Source organism: Gossypium arboreum, chromosome 9 (genome assembly GCF_025698485.1).
Source record: "Gossypium arboreum isolate Shixiya-1 chromosome 9, ASM2569848v2, whole genome shotgun sequence".
In the NCBI taxonomy this organism is placed as follows: Eukaryota; Viridiplantae; Streptophyta; class Magnoliopsida; order Malvales; family Malvaceae; genus Gossypium; species Gossypium arboreum.
In genome coordinates, this window is record NC_069078.1 from 58375651 (window position 1) to 58395199 (window position 19549).

Consider the following 19549-nt stretch of genomic DNA (forward strand, 5'->3'; position numbering starts at 1 on the left):
GTTAGATGAGTTTGGTGTCATATTGGGTATAGACTGGTTGACATTCCATGATGTTGTACTAAATTGTAGACAAAAGGCTATTAAATTAGAATGTGAAAATGGTGAAACCCTTTGGGTTGAATCAGGTGAGCCGGGGAACTTGCCTATGGTGATATGCTCCATGTCTGCCCAGAAATGTTTGAGGAAAGGAGGTGAAGCTTATTTGGCTTTTATAATGAATACTAAGGAATTAGAGTTGAAGGTTGAGTCAGTACGGATTGTAAGTGAATATGTGGATGTATTCCCAGAAAAATTTCCTGGGTTACCCCCTAATAGAGAGGTTGAGTTTGGTATAGAGCTAATGCCAGGGACCACGCCTATTTTGATTGCTCCGTATCGGATGGCCCCGACTGAGCTGAAAGAAGTAAAGTTACAGTTGCAAGAATTGACCGACATGGGTTTCGTGAGACCAAGCGTTTCACCGTGGGGTGCTCCGGCGTTATTTGTGAAAAAGAAAGTTGGATCTATGAGGTTGTGCATAGATTACCGAGAGTTAAATTAGAGGACAATCAAGAACAAATACCCATTGCTATGAATTGACGACTTGTTTGACCAACTGAAGAGAGCAGCATGGTTTTCTAAGATAGACTTAAGATCTGGCTACTATCAAATACCTGTCAAAGAAGCAGATGTGCCCAAAACTGCTTTTAGGACGCGGTATGGCCACTATCAGTTTCTTGTCATGCCTTTTGGCTTAACAAATGCTCCCACCATGTTTATAGATTTAATGAATAAAGAGTTTCGGTCATATCTAGGTAAGTTTGTAGTTGTATTCATCGATGACATCCTGATATACTCTAGAGGCAGGGTAGAACATGCCAAACACTTGAGAACTATTTTGTAGACTCTGAGAGACAATCAGTTGTATGGAAAATTAGTAAAAGTGAGTTTTGGCTTAGAGAAGTCAGCTTTTTGGGCCATATTGTTTCGAGTGATGGTTTTAGGGTTGATCCCAAAAAAGTTTTTGCTATTTTTGAATAAAAACTACCAAAGAATGTGACTGAAGTTAGGAGCTTTTTAGGATTGGCCGATTATTACAGGCGATTTGTAAAGGACTTCTCTATGATTACGACTCCCATGAAAAGGTTGCTTCAAAAAGGAGTTAAGTTTGAATGGTCGAATAAGTGTCAGTAAAGTTTCAATAAGTTGAAGATGTTGTTGACTGAGGCTCCCGTGCTAGTACAACCTGAATCAGGAACGGAGGTTGTAATTTATAGCGATGCTTCTCTAAATGGTTTGGGATGTGTACTTATGCAGTAAGGCAAAGTTGTGGCTTATGCCTTGAGACAATTGAAACCTCACGAAAAGAACTATCCAACACACGAACTAGAGTTCACCGCCATAGTATTTACTTTGAAGATCTAGCGACATTATTTGTTAGGAGAGATGTGCCATGTATACTCCGATCATAAAAGTCTCAAGTACTTGATGACCCAAAAGGATTTAAATCTGAGGCAACGTAGATGGTTGGAACTATTAAAAGATTACGAGTTGATTATTGACTACCATTTAAGAAAAGCGAACGTAGTCGCCGATGCATTAAGTAGAAAATCATTGTTTTCTTTGAGAGCAATGAATGCCCGATTGACATTGTCAGAGGATGGTTCGATTCTAGCAGAGCTAAAAGCTAGACCGACGTTTCTCCAAGAAATTTTTAAGCTCAGAAGAGTGATAACGAATTACTATCCAAGAAAACCCTGTGCGAATTGGATGTTGAATTGGATTTTTAGATCGGTTCCGACGGTTGCTTGAGATTTTAGGATAAGATTTGTGTTCCTAAGGACACCGAATTGATTCAGAAGATATTAGATGAGGCACATGATAGTTGTTTATTAGTACACCCCGGGAGTACGAAAATGTATAACTATTTAAAGAAAATGTATTGGTGGCCGGGAATAAAAAGAAACATTTCAGAGTTTGTTTCCAAGTGTCTTGTGTGTCAGCAAGTGAAAGCTGAACACCAAGTACCTTTGGGTCTACTTCAGGCTATCACGGTCCCCGAGTGGAAATGGGATCAGATTACTATGGATTTCGTGATGGGTTTGCCGATAACCTTAAAGAAAAAGGATGTTGTTTGGGTTATTATGGATAAGCTAACAAAGTCGGCACATTTTATACTGGTACGTACCGACTACTCCTTTGAGAGATTGGCTGACTTGTATGTTTCTGAAATTATGAGACTACACGGGGTGCCCTTGTCGATTATTTCGAATAGGGACCTGAGATTTACCTCGAGGTTTTGGAAAAAGTTACAAGAGGCATTGGGAACAAAGTTGAGTTCAGCACAGTATTTCACCAGCAAACCGATGGTTAGTCAGAAAGAGTGATTCAGATTTTATAAGACATGTTACGGTGTTGTGTTCTTGAATTTCAAGGTAGTTGGGAAAGGTACTTACCATTGGTTGAATTCTCCTACAATAATAGCTATCAGTCAAGTTTGAAAATGGCACCTTATGAGACTTTATATGGGCGAAAGTGTCGAACACCCTTATATTGGACCAAGCTCAAAGAAAGTCATATTCATGGGGTCGATCTAGTCAAGGAGAATAAAGAGAAAGTTGAAGTGATTCGTGACTATTTCAAAACCGCCTTGGATAGGCAGAAATCCTATGCGAATTTGAAATGGAAAGAGATCGAATTTCAAGTTGGTGATCGAGTGTTTTTGAAAGTATCCCCATGGAGAAAAGTTCTGAGATTTGGTAGAAGAGGCAAGTTGAGTCCTCGTTTCATAGGAACCTATAAGGTTACCAGAATTGGAAAAGATTCATGATGTGTTTCATGTTTCCATGCTACGTAGATATAGATCAGACCCTTCGCATGTGATTGCGCCAATAGAGGTTGAGATTCATCCAGATATGTCTTATGGTGAGGAACCAATCAGGATCCTAGCTTAAGAGGTTAACCAACTGAGAAATAAGAGCATTCCCCTTGTGAAAGTATTATGGTAGTGACATGGGGTTGAAGAGGCCACATGGGAGCCCGAAGAGATCATCAAAAGCCAATACGCAAACCTTTTTACCGGTAAAACTTTCGAGAACGAAAATCCCTAAAGGGAGAGAATTGTAACAGCCCGATTTTGGGGCTAGTCAGAATAGTGATTTTAGGACCACTAGATCGAGGTCGAGGAAAATTATTTTAAATATCATTTTATGTATTGTAGCATGATTAGATAAGTACATGAAAATTTTGGTGAATTAATTTTAGCGATTTCTTGCTTAATTGTGAAAAAGAACTAAATCGCGTAAAGTGCAAAAGTCCTATTTTGTTAGATAAAGATGTCAATTAGCTAAAGGACCTAAATTTGGGGCCTTAAAAAGCAATTAGACCCTTAGAGAATAGGGTGGCCAGCCGTAGGGGGACAAATTGATGGGAAAGTCAAAATTAGGTGGTGTTTTGCTTACCAATTTTGACTAATTTTAAATGAAATAAAACAAAAAGGCTTCATCTCTTTATTTCTTCTTCTTTAATCGATTTTCATCTTCCAAAGGGGGTTTTGAGAGCTCAAAATATCAGCCATTAACATCTCTTACAAGTAACTCATTTATAAGGTTATTCTTGATGATTTTTGTATTTTTGGACTCCTAGTAACATAAGCTTTCTATGAAGGAGATTATTTTGTGAAATGGTTGAGAGATTAGGGTTTTTCCATGAAATCATATGTGTAGTTTTCTAAAATTTTATGGAAGAATATGAATATTAGATGTGTACTAAACAACTTTTATGAAAGGATTTTTCATGAAAACCCTAATAGGGAATATTTTGCATAAGTTGGAATTTTTTTGATAAATGTGAGAAATAATGGAAATTTTGGATTGCTTCTAGTATAAAAAGTAATTAGCTAGGCTTATAATATGAACAAATTCGATAAAAAAATCAAATTTCGAGCATAGGGGTAAAATGGTCATTTTGTGAAAGTCTAAGGGTAAAATAGTCATTTTGCCCAATTATGAACTTTCAAGCATCTAAATTGATATGCTGATGAAATAAATGAATTTTATTAATTTAGATTAAGAGAAACGTGATTCAAATCTTGATCGGCGTAAGAACAAAGTTTACTAGGATTAAGCTCGTTTTCCTCATTTTGTATCAAGGTAAGTACATATGTAAATAATGTGTTATTGAAGCTTACTTTGGTATATTTTAACAATATACATGTGTAATTAGCTTTTTTTTTTATATGTATCTAAATTCTAATTGTTGCCATGAATGTATAAATGACATGTTATGCGAGTAAATTACGATGTGAGCAAATGCGATGCTATTCGATTAGATATGAAGCCCCGTTGAACATTAGACATAGCCTAAGATACAAAAGGGCATGTTATGAAAATTATGTGGTCTGAACTCATGAGTTGAGTCTGAGTTCATGAGATGAATGCTATAGGTAACGTGGGTCCGGGTACTAAATTTGTGTACAGACCTGTGTGTAACTCAATGAGCAAACATTACATGATAGCTATAAGGTCCAGGTCCTGACTTAAGAAAAAGGCTCATGAGTAGCTCAAATGTGAGCGTTTCATAGCACAAGGTAGCTCTGATTTCTTATATGGAATTTATATACAAAATTCCCCACGTATCCATACATATTGTGAGAGTTCAATGGGTAACCCGAAGATATAGTTGGTGAATACTTTGATGAGGTATGTATGCCAAACTCTTGGATAGGACCTGAGTAAGGAACTAGGTGTATTAAGTATACGTGAATGAAAGGAAGAATAAGATAGAGACGTTAAGTGATTTATATCTTTTAAGCATGACAAGCTACCGTTGGATGAATATGATTTTCTTATAATTACACTTTATTTGTATATATGTACTTACTAAGCTCCCACGCTTACCCTCCTTTCTTTTCTTTCCTTATAGTGCCACCAAGCTAGCATCGAGGATCCAGTGACATCACGAGCTTTAATCACACTATCACTAAAGATATTGGTATAGTTAGTTTCATTGTTTTGTTTTCTGACATGTATAGGGACTCAAGTCTTTGTTTAGTGTTTTGTTAGTTAGCCATAATGTGTTGGCTCATATGATGAATATGATAGTCATTTTGTATAAGGCTATGGATGATGGTCAATACTCATTTTGATTTATAAATATAAGATGATATTTTTATGGATGAGTAAATATCATAAATGAAATTTTGTCCACTGTGGTTATTTTGGCTATGTGAAGTGTCATTATGTTAGTATAGAGTGATTTTTGTGCAGGTTACATAAGTAAGGGTGACAAAAAGGGTTGGTAAATAGCCTTATTTTGTCCACACGGGTAAGCACAAAGGTGTGTGTCTGGGCCGTGTGTGACACACGGTTCACCACATGAGCGTGTGATATGGTCGTGTGTCCCTTGTACATAAGAATTATAAGTCAGTATGTATGGTAGTAAACACACGGGCAGAGACACGGCCATGTGTCTCAACCATGTGAAGGGCACGGCCTAGTGCACAAATGTGTGACCTGGCCGTGTCACCCTTAAGGATTGCTGACGTCAGAAACAGAATGTCCAGGTTTTTGCACACGGGCTTGAACACGGGCATGTCAAGGCCATGTGAAGGACATGGGCCAGAGACACGGGCGTGTTCCAGGCCATGTGAAAACCCCTGTAGGTGTGCATTTAGAATTAATTCCACACGGGTATAGGACACGAGCGTGTCCCTGTATTACTTAGGCCGTGTAAGCCACACGGGCCAATAGCACGACCATGTTGAAATGTCACATGGGCATATTGCCCCTCCTACAAGGACTAAGATTATTTCCAAATGGTTCCAATGGATGTTTTGGGCTTAATAGGCCCTTATTAAGGAGTTTATAAATAAAATTGAAAAAGTTTTAATTTGACCATGTTTTGGTGTTATGAAAACATTTATATGCATAAGTTTAAGTTAGGTAATGCCTCATATTCTAACCCGGCGTGGGGTATGGGTGTGGGGTATTACAAATTGCGTAACCTCTAATGAAGCTACTATGTAAGAATGCTCTATTTGTGTGGTCTAAGGAATAGTATCTAGCTTCAAAAAGCTCAAGTCTGTTCTGACGCAAACTTCTATTCTAGTTCAGCCCAAATTAGGTCTGGAGTTTGTAGTTTACAGTGCTGGGTAACACGTCAGACCAGGATGTTTTTTAATGCAAGACGGTAAAGTGGTAGCTTATGTGTCGCAACAGCTTAAGACACACAAGGGTATCTACCCTACGCATGATCTCGAGCTGGCTACAGTTGTGTTCGCTCTAAAAATTTGGAGTCATTACCTGTATGGTGAGAGGTGTATCATTTACATGTCCACAAGAGCCTCAAATCTCTGTTAACTCAAAAGGATTTAAATCTTAGGTAACTTGGGTGGGTTGAGCTGCTTAAGGATTATGACTACACGATAAAGTATCATCCTGGTAAGGCTAATGTGGTAGCCGATACTCTTAGCTGTAGTGCAATGACTGAACTAAGAGCGATGTTCACTTATCTGTTTTTTTTCAAGGATGGGAGTTTTCTAGCTGAACTGCAAGTTAAGCCATCTTGGGTCGATCAGATTTGAACTAAACATCTAATTGACGAGTCTCTTGTACAATGTCAGTTGCCTTCAAGGTTGTTTCAGCCGATTAAAATTCTTTTGTGGAAGTGGGAGCGGGTGACGATAGATTTTTTTTTGTGGGTTGCCCTTAACACCTACTAAGAAAGATTCGGTGTGGGTCATTGTTGATCGATTGACCAAGTGCACTCATTTCCTCTCTATCAGGATAGATTACTCATTGTAGAAGCCCGCCAAGCTGTATGTTTAACTACACAGAGTTTCATTGTCGATTATCTCAGATAGGGATCCGTGTTTTACTTTTCAATTATGGAATAAGCTTTATGAGTCATTAGGCACTCGAATCGACTTCAGTACTGGGTATCACCCTCAGTCCGATGGACAGTCTGAGCTGGTTATTCAGATTCTAAAGGATATGCTACGAGGTTGTGTAATTGATTTTTGGGGTATTTGGGAGGATTACTTGCCATTGGCGGAATTTGCATACAATAATAGTTTCCAGTCTAGTATTCAGATGGCACCTTACAAGGCTTTTAGTGTTGTATTGGTCATAAGTGTCGTACTCCTCTGTGTTGGACTGAGTTAGGTAAGCGTCAGGCTTTGAGTCCCAAGCTAATTTATGAGATCGAGAATACTATTAAGTTGATCTGAGAAAGACTTAAGACTACTTTTGATCGATAGAAGTCTTACGAAGATCTAAAAAGAAAAGATATCGAGTTTTCTTTTGGTGATCAGATGTTCATGAAAGTGTCTTCGTGGAAAAAATAAATTCAATTTGGTTTTAAGGGCAAGTTGAGCCTGAGGTTTATTGGACCTTATCGCATTCTAAAGTGTGTCGGATCTATCGCGTATTAGTTAGAATTACATCCTAAGTGATGTGTTTCACAACTCAATGTTGAGACAGTACCGATCTGATCTGTTGCACATTGTTCCTATTGAGGAGATTGAGATATGACTGGATCTAACTTTTAAAGAGAAACTTATTCAGATTTTGGATCGAAACGTTAACATATTGAGAAAGAAAATTATCCCTTTGGTTAACGTCCTCTGGTAGAATCATGGTATTGAGGAACCTACTTGGGAACCTGAAGATTCGATTCATCAACAATACTCGTATCTATTTGAGTCAGGTAAATTTCAAGGCCAAAATTTCTTTTAGGGGGAGAGAGTTGTAACGCCGTAAAAATTTGAGTGTTTAAGTGTTGGGTTCTAGCGTAATTAAGTTTCTGTATCTGTGGTTCTATGCTCTGCTTATGTGTTTTAAGTTAGGAGTTTAAGTTGTGTTTTTGAAAGATTTTGTTATTTTAATTTAAGCTAACCTCAATTCCTAATCCAACGACTTAATTTTAGTTCAGTGTTAACCTATATTAAGAATTATCTTGCTTGTTCACTAGTTTAGCTTTTGTATTATGTTTAGTCCTGTGTTTGAGTCTCAGCATATGCGTTAGGTAATATTTTTGCTTAATGTTGGAATTTTGATCAATGGTTAAATTAAATTAAGCATTCCCTCACTTTTCTACTTCTGATTTTCCCCCTTTCCTTTCTTCTTCTTTTTCGTCTCTTTCCCTTTTAGTTTTTTCTTTCGTTTAATTGCTGCTTACATTAACCCATCTTGTCTACTACTGTTGTCAGGTAAGTTTTTGTTCTGTTAAATTACTATGTTCAGTTGTCCAATTTTGGAAAACATTGATTGTTGTCTTCCTTGTCGAGTGTAGTTTTACGTAAACTGCTGATGCGTGATATTTGTAACAGGTTTTAAAGATTTATATATGAATAGTTCTTGCGACTAACTTATTATCACGATTAAGGCAAGTGTACCTATCGAACAGTAGTATAGTTCAGCAAGACTGGATTGTCGAACCCAAAGGAACTACTAGTACTAATATTTACTTCCTTCTTATTATCTAACCTAAAAATTAAGAGGTTTGGTTATCTAAACTAATTATTAACTAAGAATGCACAGAAAAAAGCTTGGGAAAATACTTTTGGGAAAATTCGATTGATTGAGATAATACCTAAGGAAAAATCCACCTAGACTTCACTTGTTATTTGACTCTGAATCAGACGATTTAATCATTTGACTTGATCCGTAGAAATCCTTAAGTTATATTATTATCTCTCTCGAGACTAATAACGTCTAACCCTAGGTTGAATAATTGAAATCTCTTTCTAATTAACACCCTAAAATTGCATTAACTCGATCTATGGATTCCCTTATTAGGTTTTACCCTAATCTGGAAAAATCTTGTCACCCTATCTCTAGGCACACAATCAACTCTGCTTAATTATGACAATTTTACTCTTAGACAAGGTCTATTCCTCCTATGAATAAGAGCGTAACTTGAATCAATATCCTGGAATATTAAAACAAGAATTAAGAGCACATAATTAAGAACAAGTCAAATATTTATCATACAATTCAGATAATAATAACAAGATCTGTCTTCGATTTCATTCCCCTTTGGTATTTAGGGGGTTTAGTTCATATTTATGAAAGAAAACATCTCAAAAGCGTAAAGATAACAAAACATAAGAAAACCTAAAACTCCTGAAGGAACTTGAAGGGAGATCTTCAGTCTTGATGATGAACCCGGCTCTTGAGATGGATCAATCGGCTTTCCTTAAGTAATTACTTGCTTCATACTTTGTGTACTCCTTCTAAGTGCCTCCTCAGGTGTTTAAATAGGCTTCATACTCCCATGTGGCACGCCCGTGTGCGATTACTTAAGGCCGTGGTCAAGGCTGTTAAATGGGCACGGACGTGTGATCTACCCTTATAAGTCATGCTTTGATCTTACCAAAGGGACACGGCCTTGTGACACGCCCGTGTGAGGAAGTCTAGGCCGTGTTGATTTCCCAAGTGGGTCCATTTTCTCCATTTTATGCCCATTTCTTGCCTTTTTTACTCTCCTATGCTCACCTAAGTATAAAACATGAAATTAAAGGATTAGGAGCATCAAATTCACCAATTCTATGGAGAAACCATCCATAAAATGTGTTAAGCATGGGATAAAAATATGTATAAATTACGGTTTATCAAATACCCCCACACTTAAGCATTTGCTTGTCCTCAAGCAAAATCCTAAACTCACAAACAACATAAATTCATCTCAATTTATAATCCCTATCAATAATATCTCAAAATAATCCATAAGTATTCGTACATTGAAAATTTAACTAAAAGTACATCAAAGTTTCAAACATTCCAAGTTGAGCATTTTATCACAAAAACATAGGTGTCTCCCCTCATTTAAGTGATTACCTTTGATCAAAATATCACAGAGTTTAACATCCTCACTAAAGATTCACTCAAATCACTCAAGGTGTTTCAGGACATCAATTAAAGCATTCATTAGTCAATTATGAAAAGTTATTACCATAGGCTTGCTTGAAAATCAAATCTCCTCCACTGTAAATTGAGCTGATACATCAATCAAAAAGGTCTTTTAGAGGGTTGTAATGTGGCTTTGGTTAGGGGGTGTGGTCACAAGCTGAAAGAAAAGGTTAGAATCGAGATTGAATTGAAAAATTACCTAGCTAGAAAAATGACTAGTCATCAGTTGAATACAAGTGAGCCTCTTCTCAGAATATAGAATTAACACTCAAGCTCAAAAACGATGAATTACAACTAATATGTATTGAAGTACACTTCTTCTTTTTTATTTTTTTCTTTTATTTTTAAGAACAAGTCAAATATTTAGAAGAGCAAAACATAGCTAAGCAATTAGTTCAAATCAAATCTCGACAAAAATAGAGATCAAATTAGGGGATTTCAACAATAATGTGTTATGAGTTAATATTGAGGGTGAATCAATTAATGGCTTGTTTGGCTCAAAGGGGTTCACTAGGGGTTAATTATGAAGGTAGAATTTTGTGGAGTGAGTATGTTAGACCTAAGGGCCTTTATCATCTTGACATATCAAATCAAATGGTATAGTCTTGACATGCATAATAAAGCAAGTTCTAGAATAACAATTCAATACTGACGCACTCAAAGCAACAATAAAACTGAGCATGAAAGAAATAATAGATGCTCTAAAGGCTCAAGATCTCACAAAAATTATGGCTTTTTGATGTTCAAACTTTTGAATTTCAACTCAAGATAATACTTAATCTTAGGGAAACAACCTAAAAGTTTTTAATTCTTCAAAAATCAACTTATCATGCTTGATTCCCTAATGTCTTAAAGTTTAAACAATCAATGCATAAATGCCTATGTTTTAATTCAAGACATATCAATAAAAATCATAAGTTAATTAAAATTCATTCTAATAGTGATATGAGTGATTCACATGATAAGAAAATAGAATTCAGGCATTTCTAATGATGATATAAAAGATCCCCCCACACTTAAGATGTACATTGCCCTCAATGTACAAAGATAGATATATTGAAAAAGATAGATTTATAATCATAAGATAGGGAGAGAAGTGAAACTTCTTGAATGATGAATGAACTCCTTGAATTGGAGTGATGGAGAATAATCGGTCAAAGCAATGATGAGGGTAGAGGAGGATACTCTGGCAGTGGTAGAGGTTCATTAATCCATAAGTTCTTTGCCCTTGGAGTTTTTAGTTCCTATTTGATGATGAGCTTTGGAGCTCTTTATGACTGTGATAAAATCAGGAACTCTTTAGGAGATATACTGAAGCATAATTACTCGTAATGAAATAGCTAAAAAATAAAAATTGTAAAAACCCAGGATAAAATAGTATTAAAAGGAAATAAAAGAAATAATTTCAAAATATAGAGATAAAAATAAAATAAATAATAGGTGTATATAGAGAAATTGGGACACACGGCCGTGGAGCACACCCGTGCGCTCTCATCTCAGTCCATGTGTTTCGTGGTTTTCAAAATTGGGTGCATTGGTGTACACGGCCATGTTGCACGGCCGTGTCGATCTCCGTTCACTTCTCCCAAGCCTGTGTATGCAGGCGCACGCTCGTGTTATTTTGACAGGCTCGACCACGGTTGGTGGCACGGGCGTGTCGCACACCCGTGTTACATTCTCAGTTTCAACCATGATTTCAAGGCACAGGCGTGGTGACTTATCGCTTCCCATGTTAGGGAAATAATTTTGCCCTGTTTTCACACGGCTTAATGCACCCCGATGTACTTGGCCGTGTGGTATTTAGAAAGCCTGCGTTCCTTGATTCGGTTAGGATGTTAGGTGTTAAAAGCTAAAATTTAAAGAAATTAATACTGTTAGTGCTCGGGTTGCCTCCCGAGAAGTGTTGTTTATAGTCTAAGCTCGACTCTACCTTGTGGGTATATTTAGGTAATTTCGTGGAGCCGTAGCTCCTCTTTATCGTCTTTGAAATTCTAATCGTTATACATTTTGAGACGATGTCCATTTACCTTAAAAGTGCCTTGTGATGGATGACTTACCTCTACTGTGCCATATGGAAACACAGTTTGAACTACGAAAGGACCTGACCATCGTGATTTAAGCTTTCTCGGAAATAATTTGAGCCTCGAGTTATATAAAAGGAAAAGATCTCCAACTTCAAATTGCCTTCGTTGCTTCAAACGGGCATCATGGAGGCACTTCGTTGCTTCCTTATATAGGTGCGAATTTTCATATGCATTGGTTCGCCACTCATCTAACTCGTTCAACTACATCAACCTGTTTTTACTAGCAAGTTTGGGGTCAAGGTTTAGAAATTTTATAGCCCAGAATGCCTTGTGTTCTAACTCAACCGGTAGGTGACAACTTTCCCATAAACAAGTCTGTAAGGTGATGTTCCTATGAGAGTCTTAAAAGCAGTTCTATAAGCCCATAAAGCATCATCTACTTTCATTGCCCAATCCTTCCTATTTAATTCTACTATCTTTTCTAGGATGCGTTTAAGCTCTCGGTTCACTACTTCGACTTGGCCACTAGTTTGAGGGTTATAAAGGGTAGCTGTTCTGTGATGAACTCTGTATTTCTTAAGGATCTTGTTGAATTGGGCGTTACAAAAATGAGTACCGCTATCACTGATAATTGTTCTAGGTGTACCAAATCGAGAGAAAAGTTTCTTAAGGAATCGTACTACTACTCTAGCATCATTAGTAGGTAAAGCTTGGGCTTCAACCCATTTGGACATATAATCAACAACTACTAAAATGTATTTATTTCCGAATGAACTAGGGAATGGACCCATGAAGTCGATACCCCAAACGTCAAATATTTCACATGAGAGCATATATGTCTGAGGCATTTCATCACGTTTGGATATATTACCTGTCCTTTGACATTTGTCACAAGAAGTAACATACCTGTTGGCGTCTTTGAATAGAGTGGGACAATAAAAACCTGATTCGAGGATTTTATGTGCGGTCTTATTTCCACCATAATGTCCTCCAGTCAGTCCTGAGTGGTAATGTTCCAAGATTTTCAATGCTTCTGTCCTTGTAACCCATCTCCTTATGATTTGATCTGCACATTTATGGAAAATGAAAGGGTCTTCCCAGAAGTAGTTTTTCACATCAGCGAAAAATAGCTTCTTTTGCTGATGTGTTAACCCTTTTGGGATAATGTTAGCGGCTAAAAAATTTGCAATATCTGCAAACCAAGGTACCTCAGAATTAGATATAGAAAAAACTTATTCTTTAGGGAATGAATCATTTATTTCAATGTCATCTGGTTCTTTGGTACTTAAGTTTTCAAGCCCGGAGAGATGGTCAGCCGCAAGATTTTCAGCTCTTTTCTTATCCTTAATCTCCAAGTCAAATTCCTGCAATAATAAGATCCATTGAATGAGCCGAGGTTTTGCATCAAATTTAGTCAAAAGGTGGCAAAGAGCGAAATGGTCAATATAAACGACAACTTTCGAAAATATTAAATATGGCCTAAATTTATCGAATGCAAAAACTACAGCTAGCAGCTCTTTCTCCGTGGTGGTGTATGTAACACCCCCTACCCGTATCCATTGCCGGAATAGGGTACGAGGCATTACCGGAGTTTACTGAACATTTTCAGATTAATCGGATCATTTACTATTCACTTTCTGAGATCATATATATATAACGGCCTTTATTTGGGCCCTCGAAGCCCAACATGAACATTAAAATCAAGTCGGAGCTCAACTGATTTCTCATAAATTTTTTCGTTTAATTTTTTTAAAAAATTTTACTTGAGAACAGTACCCACACGCCCATATGGTTAGGTTGTGTGGTTTCCACACGCCCGTGTCCCTTGTCCATGGAGCTCTCTGTTTATGACGCCATCATCAATTTAGGGGCACACGGCCACATCGCATGCCCGTGTCCTAAAGTCATGTTCCATACACGGATGAGACACACGGCCATGTCTTTGCCTGTGTGGTCAATACTTAGGTTATTTTCCAAGCTTTGGTAAACCTTAATCTCTTACACACTTATACAAAATCAAAAGCATATAACATGGTTTTCATTTAATGATTAAACATTCTCAATTAAACCACAAATATAGCATTTGTATGTCATCATACATATGTCTCTTATACTCATTTTACCTTGTCTATTATAGTACCACTTATACTTTTATACCATGATTATCATCTTACCAAATATCTTCAGCTTAATCATCAAGCATTCATATTTAAAGCTAGATCATACCTTTATAAAATACCACAATTCAGATGCGCATAATAACATGTTTGCCTGAGACATTTCAATTTGACTTCATATCCAACAAGTATCACATTGAAACTAGTCATATATATACATGTCATGATACAAATCATTCTCTTACTGTTTTCTTATAAACACATATCATTTATTTCATTATATCAATATTCCATATACCATAGTTTCCATGTATTCCACATATATTTATTTTCCTCCTCCTCCTTTCCATTCCACATCCTTAATGTATATAACATTCTTGTAAGTACAATTTCACAATTTACTTATAAATGTTCACATCAAGCTGTCCATACGAATCATAGTCACTCACTTATTTATAATTCGAGCTACAGTGCTCCAAATTAAGATTTGTAAATTTTCCCTGAAACTAGACTCACATATCTTTCCACCATAAAATTTTCAGAATTTTTGGTTTAGCCAATTAGTATAGTTTATTCATTAAAGTTTCCCCTGTTTCACTATCTGACAGTTCTGACCTCTCTTCACAGAACTCGGATAATGTTCCCGTTGATTTATCTTGAAAATAGATCATTAAGGATTCTAAAAATATAAGTTTGATCCTCTAATTATTTTTCTCCAAATTTTTGTGATTTTCCAAAGTCAGAACAGGGGAACCCGAATTCATTCTGACCTTGTCTCACAAAATTCATTATATCTCATAATTTACAATTTAATTGCTTACACTGTTTCTTCTATAAGAAACTAGACTCAATAAGCTTTAATTCAATTTTTTTTCATCCTCTAATTCTATTTCTAAAATTTATGGTGATTTTTCAAATTTAACCTACGCTGCTGTCCCAAAACTGTTTTAGTTCAAGATGTCTATTACCATTTTTCCTCTAAATTTCACTGGTCATACAATTCAGTCCTTGCTCAATTAGCCCATCAATTAAGCTAATTTTTCTCAATTAACATTTTATTCCATCATTCTAAACTATTACACAATCTTTGAAATTCAGAATTTAAACACTAAACCATAATTCACAACTTTTTCACAATTAGGTTCTAAAATCAATTTCTATTGAAATTACTTGATAAAATCATCAAACAAAAAAATCAAAGCTTCAAATCCAATTTAGTTCATCATAAACAACCAACACTTATCAATGGTAGCTTTCAATTTTGTCCATAAAATCAAAAACTAATGAATTAAACACTTGGACCTAATTGTAAGAGTCACAAAAACATAAAAATCTCAAAGAAAAGGGCAAGAATTGAACTAACATATGTCAAAGTATGAAAAACCATAAACTTTCAGAGCTCCCATGGCGTTTTTGCTGAAGAAAAATGATGATATCTCTAGATTTTTTAATTTTGTCTTGTTTTATGTGCTTAATTTACAAAATTTCCAATTTTGCCCCTTGTTCACACTTGATTTTTATTTTTCCTGCACACACATGTCGTCCAGCCCAATAATAGGTGTTTACTTGCCTATTTAGTCCTCCTTTAATTATTACTAGAGCTATTTAATCACATTTCATAATTTTACACTTAATTCAATTTAGTCCTTTTTACCCAATTGATTACCGAAACCTTAAAATTTCTTGACGAAACTTTAATACTGACTTACTAACACTCCATAAATATTTCTAAAAATATTTATGGCTCAGTTTATGAATTTAAGGTCTCGATACCTCGTTTTCAACCCAATTTACCTGATTAATTCTTTTAAAATCACAAAATTCACTAATTCAAAAATTCTTTTAAATTCGCACTTGGCCCATAATTATTATTTATTAAAATTTCTAAACTTACTCGTTGGATTTTGTGATCTCAAATCACTGTTTCTGACACCACTGAAAAATTTGGCTGTTACAGTGTAGTTTTCGTGTGCGGCTGTCAAAGTCTTGCTAGCATAATAGATAGGTTGAAAATGTTTATCTTTTCGCTGTCCCAAAACTGTACCTACTGTAAAATCACTCGCATCGCATTAGTTGAAAAGGTGAATTCCAATCAGGTGCAATTATAATTGGAGCTTTAGTCAGTTTATCCTTTAAAGTATTAAATGCTTCTAAACACTCCTAATCGAAATTAAAAGGCACATCTTTTTCTAGTAATTTAGTCAAAGGCTTAGCTATTTTAGAAGTCTTTAATAAATCTTCTATAAAACCCAGCATGTCCTAAGAAGCTTCTAATAGCCTTAACCAAATTAGGGAGAGGTAGTTTTTCAATGGTTTCAATTTTAGATTTATCAACCTCAATCCTTCTACTAGAAATTTTATGTCCTAATACAATACCTTCTTGAACCATAAAGTGACATTATTTCCAGTTAAGCACAAGGTTTGTTTCCTCGCATTTAATTAGCACTCATTTTAAATTTTTGAGGCAAAGATGGAAAGAGTTACCAAAAATTGAAAAATCATCTATAAATACCTCCATGACGCCTTCTACGAGTTCGTAAAAAATGGCCATCATGCAGCGCTAAAAAGTAGCAGGAGCATTATATAATCCAAAAGGCATTCTACGATAAGCAAACGTACCGTATGGACATGTAAATGTCATCTTTTCTTGATCTTCAAGAGCTATTGGGATTTGGAAATAGCCAGAGAGTCTGTCTAAAAAGCAGTAGAACTTGTGTCCTGACAATCTTTCCAACATTTGGTCAATAAATGGGAGGGGAAAGTGGTCTTTTCTCGTGGCATCATTTAGCTTCCTATAATCAATGCACACTCTCTAACTTGTGACTGTCCTTGTTGGGATTAGTTCATTCTTCTCATTAGCCACAACAGTCATGCCTCCTTTCTTAGGAACAACCTGCACTGGACTCACCCAAGGACTGTTAGAAATAAGACAAATGATTCCAGCATCTAGGAGTTTAATTACCTCAGTTGTAACAACTTCCTTCATGTTGGGGTTCAGTCGTCTTTGGGCTTGCACGCATGGTTTATATTCATCTTCCATTAAAATTTTGTGGGTGCAAAAAGAAGGGCTGATCCCTTTAATGTCAGAAATTTTCCAAGCTATGGCCCTTTTATGCTCTCTTAATACTTGGAGTAATTCTTCTGTCTCATTGGGTTGCAAGTTGGATGCAATAATTACTGGTAATGTGGAATTATTTCCAACGAATGTATATTCCAAGTGATTCGGTAATTGCTTAAGTTCCAGTTTGGGAGGTTCGTCAATAAAGGGTTTTTGCTTAAGTTCATCTGTTACCTTAATTCCCTCATATTTTGCTAGTTTTGGGGAGGTTTCATTGGAGTTTAGTTCAATTCCTATTTCAGAATCATCATCCATCCCATCTCCTTGGGTGAGACACAGTTCCATCGTCTCCTTGTGTACAATTTCCTAAAAAGAATATTGAGTAGCATGATCAATAAAGTCGATAAAATAACATGAGTCATCCTGTTCTCTAGAAAATCTCATTGCACCATAAATTTTAAAAATAATCTCTTCGTCACCTACTCTTAGTACCAACTTACCATCACCCACATCAATTACAGCCCTAGCAGTGGCTAAAAATGGCCGACCTATGATTAAAGGCACCTCAACATCTTCATCCATGTCAAGCACAATGAAATCAACATGGAATATAAACTTATCTACTTTTACAAGTACGTCCTCTATAATTCCCTTAAGATATTTAACAGATCTATCAGCTAATAGAATACTCATCCTAGTGGGTTTAGGTTCTCTAAGACCAAGTTGTTTAAACATTTTATATGGCATCAAATTAATACTGGTGCCTAAATCAGCTAGTGCTTTATCAACATTCAAACTACCAATTAAGCAGGGAATAGTAAAACTTCCTGGATCTTCAGTTTGGTTGGTTGTTGATTCTGGAGTATGGCTGAGCACTCTTCATTAAATTCTACTGTAGATAAGTCTTCAAACTTCCTTTTGTTTGTTAGAAGCTCTTTTAAAAATTTTGCATATGTAGGCATCTATCATATAACTTCAACAAAAGGAAAGTTAATATGCAGTTGATTAAAAAGTTCAAGAAATTTATCGAATTGTTCATTCATGCGGTCTTTCTTCAACTTTGCTAGGTATGGGATTGGTGGTATATTTTTTGGGCCTTAGATTGTCATTGTTTTTGGGTTCGACCTCCTTTCTGTCAACTTCTTGTGGTGGCTTCTTTTCAGATTTAGCAAACACTTTCCCACTCCTTAATGTAACTACTTTCACGTGCTCTTTTGGGTTATGTTCAGTGTTACTTGGCAGGCTACCTTGTGGTCATTCAGATACAATTTAGCGAGCTGACCTATCTAAGTTTCAAGCCCTTGGATTGACATTTGTTGATTTTTAAAGGCTATCTCGGTATTTTGGAAATGAGTTTCTAACACCGAGATGAATTTTGTTAACATCTCCTCAAGGTTCAACTTTTTTTCCTGCTGGTAAGGTGGTTGTTGAAAACCCTGAAGATGTTGTGGCCTTTGATTTCCTTGACCACCCCACGAGAAATTGGGATGGTTCCTCCAACCTGCATTATAAGTATTACTATACGAGTTATTTTGAGGACTAGAGTTATTATTACCCATATATTGGACTTGTTCATCCTCGATGCTAGGGTATATTCTGTGCATGCTCCTCTTCCATTCAAATCGCACGTCATCACTGGATGTACCTGAGTAAAACCACACAAGCTGTCAATCTTTTTATTTAAGAGTTTTATTTGGTTAGATAGCATAGTAACAGCATCGAGGTTGAAAACACCGGCTACCTTCGTCAGCTTTGTCCTCATAACTTGCCATTGATAGTTATTTCCTCAATACATTCGTAAGTCGCCTCAGGTGTCTTATTATTGATAGTTCCACCAGTGGCTGCGTCAATCATCTATCAAGTTGAAGGATTCAGGCCGTTGTGAAACATTTGAACCTGTAGCCAGAGTGGTAACCCATGATGAGGGCATCTTCGCAAAAGGTCCTTGTATCTCTTCCATGTATCGTAGAGTGTTTCTAAATCCATCTACACAAAAGAGGAGATATCATTACATAATTTGGCTGTTTTAGCTGGCAAAAAATATTTTAATAAAAACTCTTCAGTCATTTGTTCCCAAGTAGTGATTGACCCTCGTGGTAATGAGTTCAACCATTGTTTAGCCTTATTCCTTAACGAAAAGGGAAACAACCGAAGGCGAATGGCGTCATGAGAAATGCCATTAATTTTAAATGTATCGTAAAATTCTAGGAAATTTGCCAAGTGAGTGTTGGGATCCTCGTCCTGCAAACCATCAAACTGAACAAACTGTTGTATCATTTGAATTGTGTTAGGTTTCAGTTCAAAATTATTTGCAGCAATAGCAGGTCTAACTATACTTGACTCAGTTCCTGTTAAATTAGGTTTAGCATAATCATACATAGTGCGTGGAGTAGGATTCTGATTTTCTGGATCAGCAACAATCATAGGAGGTAGTGGATTTTCTTGATTTTCAGCCATCTC

General features: G+C 36.3%; 1 non-coding gene across 1 annotated transcript; it reads left to right on the top strand.

The window, feature by feature from the left end:
- The first annotated feature begins 19001 nt into the window (after positions 1 to 19001).
- On the top strand, positions 19002 to 19108 carry LOC128281312 (small nucleolar RNA R71). Its single transcript, XR_008271525.1, has one exon. It is a non-coding gene; the product is annotated as a small nucleolar RNA R71 (small nucleolar RNA).
- Positions 19109 to 19549: the final 441 nt, after the last annotated feature.